The following is a 12,403-nucleotide window of genomic DNA, read 5'->3' as shown; positions in this document are numbered from 1 at the left end:
CAAAGAAGCAACAGACTGTCTCCAGATCATCATCTGAAGCCGAGTATCGCACCCTTACTGCTGCCACTTGTGAGCTCCAATGGATTTTATATCTCCTTCGTGACCTACGTGTTTCTTGTGATAAGCCACCGGTGCTATATTGTGATAACCAAAGCGCTCTCCATATAGCTGCCAACCCCGTTTTCCATGAGCGCACTAAGCATTTGGAGATTGATTGTCACATTGTTCGTGAAAAATTCATGGCTGGGATTATGAAGCTCCTTCCTATTCCTTCCAAGAGCCAACTTGCAGACTTTTTTACCAAGTCTCTACTGCCTCAACCGTTCACTTTTCTCATGTCCCATTTGAACTTGATCAATATTTATCAAGCATCAAATTAAGGGAGGCTCTTAACTGTAATAACTACCACTTCATAATTCAGTTAGGTAGTTATGAATAGTTATCATATGGTACAACTTGTGTACAATAGCTTAGTGTAGAATGCTCTAACTATTGTATAAATACTCCACCATAGCCAAGCTTAATACATGAGGAATTACACTATCTTTCTCTCTTTATGCATTGCTCTTACTTCATAATACTCCCCAAACTCGTTAGGAATCTCACCCATCAGTTGATTATCATTCAATTGCCTAGAAAGTTCAAGCTTAGTAAATTCATGTAAAAACAAAGATATTAATGCTAAGCCATTAAGTCTTTCTTGTAACATGGTAGACCGCAAGTAAGACTTCAACAACTTTAATTTTGAAAAACTTCTTTCGGCAAAGGCAACTGTTACAGGAATAGTCAATAAAATTTTATATGCAATAATTGTTTTAGGAAAATAATCCATGCCCTTCAAATATTTTAATATATCAATAGGTCCTGTTATTTCTTCGGGCAAGATGTTTCTTAATAACTTTAACTCTACGCATAACTCTTTTCCATCAATATCAGATCGATCATTATGTTTCAGTGCCTGTTCAAAATGATTACAACAAGACTCCAAGGTTGCCTCATCTAATGATTGTAACTTATATGAGAAGTAAATAAGAAACCAAAAATACCTTCATACTGTTGGTACTGCTCAAATCTCTTTTTAAGAGATGCAATGGCTTGATCAACAAGGTAGAGAAAATAATTAATCCTAAAGGATTCCTCTTCAGATAACTCAACTGACGAGGTATTCAAATTCTCATCAAACTGTCTTTTTCTTCTAATTATTCGTCTTTGAGGAAATATTGGATCAATATTCAATTCAATAGCAATTTCTTTAGCACTATCCAAGGCCTTATCAAAACCACTTTCTCTATATCTCTCAAAAAAAGAAATCAGCCCTTTTATTTTTTCCATAGCAACATCAATAAGCATGTTCTTTGATTGTAAAAGCTTACTAACCAAATTAATTTCGTATAATATTTCAAACCAAATAATTATACTCATTAAAAACTCAAAATCACCAAGCTCATTTGTGGCTAGGGATTTAGCTTCACTTCTTATTTTAGAATCGAGATCCATTTCTGATACTTCAAGCAATGCTTCTCTAAAATCGGACATTTGAGATTTTATAGCTTTGACACTATTTATATGACTCTCCCATCGAGTAGATGATAATGATTTTGGAGTCAACCCTTTGACATTATCTTTTAAAATTTGCCATCTCTTAGTGGAATTAGAAAAAATAGTATAAATGCGTTGAACAACTCCAAAAAAGTCTTTAGCTTTAACACACGAGTTAGCCATGTCACACAACGTCAAATTAAGACTATGACAACCACATGGAGTATAAAAGGCTCTCGGATTTATGTCTAAAAATTTCTTTTGTACACCTTGATGTTTTCCTTTCATATTTGACTCATTATCATAACCTTGTCCTCTCACATCAAATAGATCAAGATCAAGCTTTTTCAATTCATTTTGTAAAACATCAAAAAGCCCTTGGCCAGTTGTATTATCCATATTCATAAATCCTAAAAAAGATTCCTCAACACTTACGAAAACTGAAGAAACATTCACATATCGTATTATCAAAGACATTTGCTCTTGGTGACTGACATCAGGAGTACAATCAAGTATCACTAAAAAATACTTTGCTTGTTTGATTTTTCTAATGATTTCATTTTCAATTGCAGAAGCAAGCAAAAGTATTATCTCATTTTGGATGCTATGTCCAAGAAAGTGAACATGAATATTATCATTTGTAATACGTCTAACTTGTTCTTGGATAACTGAGTCAAATTCAGCTAACATTTCAATTAAGCCTAAAAAATTTCCATTGCTATTTTGGTACAATCTCTCATTAGAACCACGAAAGGCTAAATTATATTTAGCAAGAAATTTCACAATTGAAATAATTCTTTTTAAAACACTTTTCCAATGATCATTTTCTTTGTTAATCAATCTTTGAGATGTTTTATCAATAGTCTCAAAGTTTTTCATTATATGACGCAACTCATACCAAGTAGTCATATTCTTAATATGTTCCATGCCTATTTCATGCTCTCTAAGTCTTTTACCAACATGTGCCCAGTCACTAAAACCCTCATTTGCTAATTGACCTCTACCAATCCCTTTTTCAAAAACCTTACAACAACAAAAAATGCTCTATTAAGCTCTTTTGAGTAAACAAGCCAATCTCTATCACACTTCTCTCCATTTGATAAAACTCTAGTATACAAATTAGCCGTAAAGCGTCTAGACGATTTATCTTTAGGACCCTTCACAATAGAGAAATCTCTTTTAGGACCTTTTGTAGCTAATAAATCAATACTTTTGGAATCAAGAGAATCCCAAATTTTTGGATCAAATATATCTTTTCCATTGTCACTAACATTATCAACATTTTAAACATCAACATTTTCAACGTCTAAGATATCATTTTCAGTAGCATTAACATCAACATTATCTTCCATATTTTCAGTAGTAACCACGTTTTCAAGAATTTCTACATCAACATTATCAGCATTCTGATTTTCAACTAAATTTTTTGATTCTTTTATTATGAATTTATCAAGAGCTCCCAATTGAGATTGAGTTAACTCATCAAGTCTTTTCTTTTTCTTACGCTTTTCATATCCAGAATCAAACTTTTTAATTTTAGGAGGCAATTTAGAAGACATGTTTGAAGAATGAAAAAAAATTAAAACCTGAAATTTCTTGCTGTTATTGATCAAATATACGGTGTTGAGTTTGAATCAGATAGAGAACGTCAAATTTGAACCGATAAAAAAATTAAAGACAATGAGTAATCAAAAAGTAAAATTATAATTTAACAAATTAACAATTCAAAAAATAAAATTTTAAAATTTTCACAAATAAATTATGAAAAAAAAATTTTTTTTATGAATTTATATTTATATATTTTAAAGAGTTTATATAACTTATGATAAATTAACAATGAAAAAAATACTAAAACTTGTACTAAATAATATTAATAAAAAAATATTATTTTTAATAGTAAAATTTGTAAAATCAATAAAAATATTAAAAAAGTGATGAACCTGGTAATTTAGAAAATGCAAGCACAACTTTAACCTTTCTATGCTATCTATTTGCTAATTTTTGAAGGCTTTCACTTGTCGTATTACCGTGTACGGTACGTAACCTAATATATATGCATATAACCAATGGTCCAATGCGGTGCGTGTCTTACTTTTATGGGCTGGGCTAATATACTGTGTGTTTTATTTGACTCTGGTTTGTTTAACTGGGTTGTTATTTATTTTAAAGTTATTAATTGATTGGGCTGGATTTAGCAGGTAACATAAAGTGAAAATTTGAGGCCCTAAATTTTTTAAGGCCAAATTTAAGGCCATGTGCAGTAGGCCAGACTGCACAAGCCCAAATCCGGCCCTGGACCCAGTAAGCATGTTCCCATGAAGATATCTGCAAAACTAAGAGCTTAGGAAAGAACCAATAACTATATACTCCCTCTGTTTTAAAATGAGTGTCATTTAAAGTTTGGGGACAACTTCTCTACCCATCACAAAAAATTGGGTAGGATACCTTCAACCAATCACAAAGTTCCATTTAATTTTAACACATTTAATTAACTATAAAATAGTACTAACTTTTTGTTGTTTCCAAGAAATTTTACATTGAAGGTAACTTTACCCAACTTTTTGAGTTGGGTAGATAAGAATTCACCTTAAAGTTTTTGCACACACATTAAGAAATGTAATTATATTGTCATAAAATATTATATTTTTACCAAATTAACCTTATTAATATATTGGAAGTTGTGTACGTAGTAATAATTAAAGAACACAATTGTAAAAATAACAATCACTTTTACATTGAAAACTGAGAATAACACTCATTTTAAAACAAATTTTTTCTCTAAAACAACACTCATTTTAAAATGGAGAGAGTAATGTTTAAATAACAGTGAAACACTACACACTCAGTTTTTCGATGAAAGATAAATTTCCTAATATTGGAGGAATTGGTCCCACTAATAGATTCTCACTCAAGTCAAATCCCTTCAACAATGCCAGCATTTAAAAAACTAGGACTCGTGAGTTGTTACCATTCACAAAGAAGAAATAACTCCCTTAGGCATGCAAATGTTCTCATAAGACAGTAGATTATGTATGAAGTTCAGAAAACTCATCATTCTACGATCAATCATACAACACCCATCATTCAACACATAGTAATGTTGGAAATGTATTAAAACTCGTTATCAATATTTTCATACAACATTCATTCATGTTGTTCATCAAAGCAACAAAACCAATCAAATTGTGCACATTCTTATATGATTCTAAATCTCATATGATTGTAAATCCTGAGTTGTTCAAAATCCACTCAAAATTCCTGTCTTACAAAAAAGATCAATTTGTGAGACTAAAACATCATCAATACATTATATGCACTAGAATTTTGAACTTGAATCAATTAATTTTAGTGATTGAGATCATGATCTAGTTGACCTTCTCACCTCTTCTTCTGGAACTTTTTCTACTTGACCTTCTTGTAGCACACTTCTTATATTATTTGAGTTTACATAATTATGCATTGAATTACTTGAAATTTTCAGCCATATCCATATTTTGCTTTCATAAAAGTATGTCTATTGCCACCATATTCTCATTCGGTGAGAATTTGTTATATGCACTTGTTGAGTGATAGCCTATGAGAATCATAGCTTAACTCTTCACATCAAGTTTCCTTTTTAATTTTTCATGTACATGTCTGAAACAAATTGATCGAAATTTTTTAAAATGGCCAACACTTAGCTTTAGACTTGTCCAGGATTCATATGGTGTCTTGCTCGTTGTCTTCTTTGTGAGACACTTATTGATGATATGAACATCAGTTGTAGTTGCTTCACCTCAAAAACGGTTTGGCATTTGTATTTCTTTAAGCATGCCTCTTGCATTATTCAATATGCTCTTAATTTTTCTCTCAACAATGTCATTGTGATGAGGTGTATGTGGAGTTATAACTTCATGCTTAAACCTTCTTTTCATTGAATTGTGCAAACTCATTTGAAATTTATTTAACTCATCCATTAGTTTTCAATTTCTTGATAGTACATTCAATTTATTTTCAACTAGCTGCTTAAATATCTTGAATTTTATGAAAACTTCACTTTTTATTTCCATAAAATAAATCCACATGTTTCTAGTCAATTCATCTGAAGATTGAATTCGCTTCAAATGTTCAACAGATATTTGAATAAGCAATCTCTGATTTTTTTTGACTTTATAGGCAAATCATGTTTGAATGTTTTCCTTGCTTGCTTTGACATCACAACATTCTTCACATACTTTCTTTGATACTTTAATATGAGAAAGACCATATATTATTTTGTTCATATGCATCAGGCTTAGACTTCTAAAAATTCAAGTGGTCATACCTTTGATGCAATATCAAATTTCGATCATCAATAATTGTTGATTCAATACGTTAATGGTCAAACATATTGATCGTGATTTTGGAAGTCGTAAAGGTGCATTCAAAATTAGCTTTGCATTTCCACTTACATTCAGCTCGTTATTCTCAAACTTCATGATGTAGGTTTTACCAAGCAACTGACCCCAAGCTTACCAGATTGCTATTCATAGAAGGAACATATATCACATCACTAATTATTACTCCCTTCGTCTCATAATAAATGTCTTATTTAAGCTCTACGTGGTTCTTAAGAAAATGATTAGATGTGTTGATTTTAATGCTAAAATTAGTATCATTTACTAAAATACCCTTATTTATTATAATTAATGGAGTTGTTGAAAAGGGTGAAAGTTAATAAATAGGGGCATAATAGTGGAATAAAATAATAAATGTTATATTGATAGTTATGAAGTAATTGTTATCCATCTTTCATCTTCACAATAATGTTCCACATGCCTTTAAATGTGATTTTTTTTTGGAAAATAAGAAATTATATATATCCAAAAATTGTTTATACAAAACTACCCAAAGAGGTCCAGCTCAAGTCACCAAAATCAAACAGAGCAAGTGAGCAACATGCTCTCTAAACTTAGGCTTTCTCCAAATTCTATGGACTATTATATCTTTTATTTAATAAATTTTACTTCTTTCTAAACTTCTTTCTCTAAGTCTCTCATCCCTAAAACGTGAAAATGTCTCCTTCTCTTCTCTTGTTCATCAGATGCAGCGGCGCCGGTGGCACCACCACCACGACTTAACTCTCGTCTTCCGACTCTCTAATCAAGCATTCAACATCATTTAAACATCTATTAAGGTAATCAATTTATAATTTTTATTTTAGAGTTTTGTAAAATTTTCTTTTCCCTTTTTGAATCTACCATATTTATAAAATTTCAGATTATATTTGAAACAATTTTGCTAATCTTTTTCATTTGGGGAACAACTTTTTCCAGTGATTATTGTAATTTATTTTTACTACTACTGGATTTTTGGTTTGCTCTCTGCCTAATTTATTTTCGGTACTTTCAAGTCTCAACATGTTTAATGTGATAAAACTGATTTATTTTATAGGATAAATTGAACCTGTTGGAGACTTGAAATCATTGTTGGTACATATTTAGAGAGAAATGTTTGGTTTTCTTTATCCAAAAGCTATTAAAGAAGTTATATAATATTTAAAAAGCTGTATAGGATAAACCTGGTTTATTTATAGCATAAATTGAACCTGTTTGCTCTCTGTCTAATATAACGTTTGATATTGACTAGAAATCAATTTGGAAAAAATTATAGTTTGTTTATTTAGTGTTCAGTTATATAATATTAGTTATATAATATTAGTGTTTGTTAGTGATTGTTAGTATTAATATCATTCTGTTAGTGTTTAGAATTATTTTGCCTTATATTTTAGTTGTTTTATTTTTGGTGGAAGATTATGGAAAAGTTTTATAAACGGAAATTACGATCAGAAGAACAAGACTCTATTTCTCAACAGCAACATATTGAGTGTAATTTGGAAGATTTGCCATCAAATCCTGGAAAACGGCCTAAAATGTCAGCATATCATCCGAATGATCAAGAGATAATGCGTCGAACATATTTACAAAGAGGACCATGTCAACCTACTCAACACAATTTTCCCCAAAGAAGAATTGTAAATTTAATGAGAAGATTTTGTTCCTTATGGTTTAATGAATTTGGAAATTGGTTAGAGTGTAGTATAGATAAAGATGCCACATTTTTTTATGTTGTTATCTTTTTAGACCCGATTTTGGAAAGCAATCGGGTGGTGATACATTTGTAATATAGGGATTCACAAGTTGGAATAAAAAAGCTAAACTTGCATCACATGTTGGAGGCCATACTTGCGCTCATAACATTGCTTGGAAAAAATGTGAAGATTTGATGAATCAAAATCAACATATTGAAGTTTTGATATCTAAACAATCTGAACAAACTCGTGACTTGTATCGAAGGCGGTTGACGGCTTCACTTGATTATCTTCGCTATCTATTGAAGCAAGGGTTGGATTTTCGTGGTCACGATGAACCAACATTGTGAGATATTGGATCGAACTCTAGTATGGTCGAAGGGTAGCTTCTTGGTTCGACAGGATTAAGCATGAAGTCGAAGGTTGTTCACATGCTTGTGTCGAAGATGCTAGGGTTGTTAGCATGTTAAATTAGGTTTTAGTGTTTAAACCCAAATTTGTTAAGTTAGCTTGTTTATTAAGTTGGCTTGTGTAATGGGCCTTGTGAAAAAAGCCCATTAGTTAGTATGTTAGGTTTTATTATAAATAGCATACTGGTCTCTCATCATTGCTAAGTTGCAAATCCTAATTTAGGGTGAGAAAGGTTATTTGTTATTCTTGTAAACTTGTAATCTTATTTTAAGAGAAAGTAAAAGAATAGCAGTTATATTATAACCAATTCTTGTGTTCTTTTTATCTTCCCTAATTCCTATTATATTTTGTTCTTGACATTGTTTTTCACAACAAATTGGTGCGGTGAGCATGGAGAAGATGCCGTCAACAAAGTATGAGATTGAAAAGTTCACCAGAGTGAATGATTTCGGTCTGTGGCGCTTGAAGATGAAAGCCCTACTGGTTCAGCAGGGTTGTTTGGAAGCGTTGAAGGAAGAGGCAGCCATGAATGTTGCATTGACGGCAGCGGAGAAGACGACTATGATCGAGAAGGCACACATCACAATTTTGTTGAGCCTTGGTGATAAGGTTCTCAGAAAGGTATCAAAGGAGACGATGGCATCAGGGTTATGGGCGAAACTTGAAAGTTCGTATATGACCAAATCGCTGGTAAATCGACTCTACCTGAAGCAGGCTTTGTATTCATTCAAGATGGTTGAAGATAAAGTGTTGGCTGAGCAGTTGGATATGTTCAACAAGCTGATTCTTGATCTTGAAAATATTGATGTAAAGATCGATGATGAAGATCAAGCGCTGTTACTATTGTGCGCTTTGCCTCGATCACATGCTCACTTCAAAGAAATTCTCCTGTATGGAAGGGAGTCCCTGACCTTTGAAGAAGTTCAATTAGCCCTATATTCAAAGGACCTGAACGAACGAAAGGAGCATAAACCTTCGACTGTTGGCGAAGGTTTGGCTGTTAAAGGGAAACTCTTACGAAAGGATGGTAAGTTTGACAATAAGAAGGGCAAAAGCCAGTCGAAGTCTTATAGTGGCGAAGCATCTGGCATTCGATGCTATCATTGTAAGAAGGAGGGTCACACAAGAAAGGTGTGCCCTGAACGCCTGAAAGATCATGGAGGTAAGGATAATGGCAATGCAGCCATTGTTTAAGATGATTTCGAATCATCTGATGTTCTTGTGGTTTCAAGCAATGACTCGAGAAGAGAGTGGATTATGGATTTAGGTTGCACTTGGCACATGACTCCAAACAAAGACTTGTTCGAGGAATTATGTGATCAAGATGGTGGATCAGTATTGCTGGGAAACAACAAGGCTTGCAAGATTGCAGGTGTTGGATTTGTGAGGTTCAAACACCATGATGAGTCAATAAGGTTGCTGACTGAAGTCATGTATGTTCCTGATTTGAAGAGAAATCTACTTTCTCTTGGTGAATTCGACAAGAAAGGATATGTTTTCCAAGGAGAGAAAAGTATCCTAAGAGTCATGAAGGGTTCGAAGGAAGTCTTGAGAGGCGTGAAGAAACAAGGCTTGTATACCCTTGAGGCTGAAGTTGTAAGTGGTTCGAAAAATGCTACATCCACGAAACCTTTGTCGAAGACAGAAATCTGACACATGAGATTGGGCCATGTCAGTGAAAGGGGTCTGGTCGAATTAGGGAAACAAAATCTGCTTGGTGGAGACAAAGTCGAAAAACTGAAGTTTTGTGAACCATGTGTACTTGGAATATATTGCAGAGTGAAGTTCAACAAAGGCAAACAAAGAACACATGGATCCCTTGATTACATCCATGCTGATCTTTGGGGGCCTGCAAGGTGTCCATCACATTTAGGAGCAAGGTATTTTCTATCCATAGTAGATGATTATTCCAGAAAATTAGGGGTATTCATCCAGAAGACTAAGGATGAAACTTTTGAGAATTTCAAAAGTTGGAAGACTCTGGTTGAAAATCAGACTGGCAGAAAGGTCAAGAGGTTGAGAACCGACAATGGCCTTGAATTTTGCAATGAGGCATTCGACCGTTTTTGTGCTGCCTCTGGTATTGCAAGGCACAGAACTACTGCAGGTACTCCACAACAAATTGGTTTGGCTGAAAGGTTTAATCGAACTATTTTGGAGAGAGTCAGATGCATGTTGACTAGTGCTGGACTAAAGAAGGTGTTCTGGGCTGAGGCTATTTCGACAACAACATATCTGATAAAGAGATGTCCTTCGACAGTGTTAGATATGAAGACACCTGAAGAAATTTGGTCGGGACATCCACCAGATCTCGACAAACTGAGAGTATTTGGCTGCATAGCCTATGCTCACATTAGGCAAGACAAGGTCGAACCTAGAGCTCTGAAATGCATGTTCATGGGATACCCTGAAGGAGTCAAAGCTTATAGGCTATGGTGCCTAGAGCCAGGTCACAGGAGGTGTATCACTAGTCGAGATGTAGTTTTCAATGAAGCTGAAATGGCTTTTAAGAAAATTGATGATGTTGGTCGAAGTACAGAAACATCTAACGAAGAGCTGGAACAGGTAGAGATTCCTGTTGAGGTGGAGCATGTTGATGCTGAATTACATATCCCTGATGAAGTCGAAGAAGAAGCAGAAGATGCTGAGGAAGTTGAGGAAACTGACGGTGACTACCTATTGTCGAGAGATAGGTCGAGAAGAGTCATCAAGGAACCTCAGAGACTTGGGTATGCAGATTTTATAGCTTATGCCTTAATCTATGCAAGTGAGGTTCTAGACGAAGAACCTAGAGACTACAAGGAAGTTATGAGGAGTCGAAATAAGACTGAATGGCTAAAGACCATGGATGATGAGATGAAATCTCTTCATGATAATCATACTTGGGAACTGATCAAGAAACCTGCTGGGGCAAGGTTAGTCAGCTGTAAATGGATTTTCAAAGTTAAGGAAGGAATTGAAGGTGTGACGTCGAAAAGATACAAGGCAAGGTTAGTTGCAAGGGGTTTCACTCAGAAAGAAGGTGTCGACTTTAATGATGTGTTTTCTCCTGTTGTGAAGCATAGGTCCATTCGAATGTTGCTTCCCTTGGTGGCACAGTTCGATCTTGAACTGGAACAGATGGATGTGAAGAATGCGTTCTTGTATGGTGATCTAGATGAAACGATCCTAATGAGGCAACTTGAAGGGTATGTTGAAAAGGGGGAGGAAGATTGTGTGTACAAGTTAAAGAGATCTTTGTATGGGCTGAAATAATCTCCTCGATAGTGGAATAGGAGATTCAACAAGTTCATGGCACGCATAAGTTTCATTAGAAGTCAGTTCGACCACTGTGTTTACTTCAGATTTCGACCTGGTAATTCATTTGTTATTTTGTTGCTTTATGTGGATGATATTCTTATAGAAAGCAACAATGTTGAAGATGTGACGAGGGTGAAGGCTGAACTCAATAAGGAGTTTGATATGAAGGATCTGGGAGCTGCTTCAAGGATTCTTGGAATTGACATTCGAAGAGATAGAAAAAATTCGAAGTTATGCTTATCTCAAGAGGCATATCTACGAAAGATTCTCGAAAAGTTTGGTATGTCGAATTCGAAGCTAGTTGTGACTCCAACAAACCCTCAATTCAAGCTGAGTATTGATCAATGTCCCAGTACCAATGTCGAAAGAGCCTATATGAATAGCATCCCATATGCTAATATAGTTGGTTCTTTGATGTATGCTATGGTCTGTAATAGACCCGACATAGCATATGCAGTAAGTCTTGTAAGCAGGTACATGGCGAATCCTGGAAAGGCTCACTGGAAAGAATTGAAGTGGATTTTAAGGTACATAAATGAGTCTCTGAACAGAGTCCTAATTTATGGTGGAGCCTTGGGTGAAGATGGTAAAGCAGCAATTGAAGGATATGTCGACTCTGATTATGCAGGTTGTATGGATTCCAAAAAATCTATTTCTGGATATGTTTTCACTATGTTTGGCACTGCAATTAGTTGGAAAGCAACACTTCAGAAGGTTGTTGCTCTATCAACCACTGAAGCGAAGTATATTGCCCTAACTAAAGCTGTGAAAGAAGCATTGTGGCTTGAAGGTTTTGCGAAGGAGCTGAAACTTCAAGGTCGAGGTATCACTGTTAAATGTGATAGTCAAAGTGCAATACACCTGTCGAAGAATTCAGCCTATCATGAGCGAACTAAGCACATTGATGTGAGGCTGCATTTTGTCAGAGAAGTAATCGAGCATGGAGAAGTCCAAGTGCTGAAGGTTTCGACTGAAGACAATGCTGCTGATATGATCACCAAGACATTACCGAGTTGCAAGTTTTTCCACCGTATGCAGTTGATAAAGCTGCATGAAGGAAGCTAGTTTGTTCCCTTGATGTTGTAGAGTTAGGTCCAAGGTGGA

The 12,403-nt window shown here is 34.5% G+C and overlaps 1 pseudogene; it reads right to left on the bottom strand.

The window, feature by feature from the left end:
• Positions 1 to 535: 535 nt before the first annotated feature.
• LOC131605023 (uncharacterized) lies at positions 536 to 2,822 on the bottom strand (annotated as a pseudogene).
• Positions 2,823 to 12,403: the final 9,581 nt, after the last annotated feature.

This window comes from Vicia villosa, linkage group LG5 (genome assembly GCF_029867415.1).
Source record: "Vicia villosa cultivar HV-30 ecotype Madison, WI linkage group LG5, Vvil1.0, whole genome shotgun sequence".
Taxonomy (NCBI): Eukaryota; Viridiplantae; Streptophyta; class Magnoliopsida; order Fabales; family Fabaceae; genus Vicia; species Vicia villosa.
Note: the sequence above shows the minus strand (reverse complement) of the source record. Positions and strands in the feature narration are given on the sequence as shown.